This window comes from Arachis hypogaea, chromosome 20, assembly GCF_003086295.3.
Source record: "Arachis hypogaea cultivar Tifrunner chromosome 20, arahy.Tifrunner.gnm2.J5K5, whole genome shotgun sequence".
In the NCBI taxonomy this organism is placed as follows: Eukaryota; Viridiplantae; Streptophyta; class Magnoliopsida; order Fabales; family Fabaceae; genus Arachis; species Arachis hypogaea.
In genome coordinates, this window is record NC_092055.1 from 39,078,028 (window position 1) to 39,080,039 (window position 2,012).

The 2,012-nt window shown below is 31.7% G+C and overlaps 1 non-coding gene across 1 annotated transcript; it reads right to left on the reverse strand.

The window, feature by feature from the left end:
• Positions 1-1,702: 1,702 nt before the first annotated feature.
• Positions 1,703-1,810, reverse strand: LOC112787349 (small nucleolar RNA R71). Its single transcript, XR_003194767.1, has one exon. It is a non-coding gene; the product is annotated as a small nucleolar RNA R71 (small nucleolar RNA).
• Between the last annotated feature and the right edge of the window lie 202 nt (positions 1,811-2,012).

Here is a 2,012-nt window from a genome sequence, read left to right on the forward strand (position 1 = left end):
ATGTTTATCATATGCATTCTTGAATTCTTAGTGTCTAAGCATTAAAGAATTCTAAGTTTGGTGTCTTGCATGTTTTCTTTGCATTAAAATTTTTCAAAATTATGTTCTTGATGTTCATCTTGACATTCATAGTGTTCTTGGTGTTCATCTTGACATTCATAGCATTCTTGCATGCATCACATGTTTTGATCTAAAAATTTCATGCATTGCATAATTTTCATGTTTTTCATAAAAATTTCAAAAATCAAAAAAAATATCTTTCCTTTTTTTTTTCTCTCATCAAATTCGAAAATTTGGATTGACTTTTTCAAAAATTTTTAAAATCAAGTTGTTTCTTATGAGTCAAATCAAATTTTCAATTTGAAAATCTTATCTTTTTCAAAATCTTTTTCAAAATTCAAATCTTTTTCAAAATTCATGGTTATTTTCGAAAATTCCAAAAAAAATAATTTTCAAAAACCTTTTTCTTATTTTATATCATAATTTTCGAAAATAACATAATCAATTAATGTTTTGATTCAAAAATTTGAAGTTTGTTACTTGCTTGTTAAGAAAGATTAAAACTTTAAGTTCTAGAATCATATCTTGTGATTTCTTATGAATCAAGTCATTAATTGAGATTTTAAAAATCAAATCTTTTTCAAAATTAGTTTCTAAAATATCTTCTTATCTTATCTTTTTCAAAAATATCTTTTCAAAATATCTTTTCTAACTTCCTAACTTCTTATCTTTTCAAATTTGTTTCAACTAACTAACTAACTTCTTGGTTGTTTCTTATCTTTTTCAAAACCACCTAACTAACTCTCTCTCTCTCTCATTTTCGAAAATATATCTCCCCTTTTTCAAAATTTCTTTTTAATTTATTAATTATTTTAATTTTTAAAACTTAATTTTTGAAAATTACTAACTTTTTTCAAAAAAAAAAAACCATTTTCAAAAATCACTAACTCCTTTTCAAAATTAATTTTCGAAAATTCCCTCCTTCTCTCTCATCCTATTCTATTTATTCATTCATTAACTAACATCTCTTCCTCACATCATCACCAAATTCGAACCCCCTCTTCTATCTGTGTTCGAATTTCTTCTTCTTTTCTTCTACTAACAATAAGGATCCTCTTTACTGTGACATAGAGGATTCCTCTTCTTTTCTTTTTCTCTCCTCTTTCTTATGAGCAGGGACAGAGAAAAAGGCATTCTTGTTGAAGCTGATCCAGAACCTGAAAGGACTCTGAAGAGAAAATTAAGAGAAGCTAAATTACAACAATCCAGAGACAACTTGATTGAAAATTTCGAACAAGTAAAGGAGATGGCAGCCGAACCCAACAACAATGCAAGGAGAATGCTTGGTGACTTCACTGCACCTAATTCCAATTTACATGGAAGAAGCATCTCCATTCCTGCCATTGGAGCAAACAACTTTGAGCTGAAACCTCAGTTAGTTTCTCTAATGCAGCAGAACTGCAAGTTTCATGGACTTCCATCTGAAGATCCTTTTCAGTTCTTAACTGAATTCTTGCAGATATGTGATACTGTTAAGACTAATGGAGTAGATCCTGAAGTCTACAGGCTTATGCTTTTCCCTTTTGCTGTAAGAGACAGAGCTAGATTATGGTTGGATTCTCAACCCAAAGACAGCCTGAACTCTTGGGATAAGCTGGTCACGGCTTTCTTAGCCAAGTACTTTCCTCCTCAAAAGCTGAGCAAGCTTAGAGCTGATGTTCAAACCTTCAGACAGAAAGAAGGTGAATCCCTCTATGAAGCTTGGGAAAGATACAAACAGTTGACCAAAAAGTGTCCTTCTGACATGCTTTCAGAATGGACCATCCTGGATATATTCTATGATGGTTTATCTGAGCTATCAAAGATGTCACTGGACACTTCTGCAGGTGGATCCATTCACCTAAAGAAAACGCCTGCAGAAGCTCAAGAACTCATTGACATGGTTGCTAATAACCAGTTCATGTACACTTCTGAAAGGAATCCTGTGAGTAATGGGACGCCTATGAAGAAGG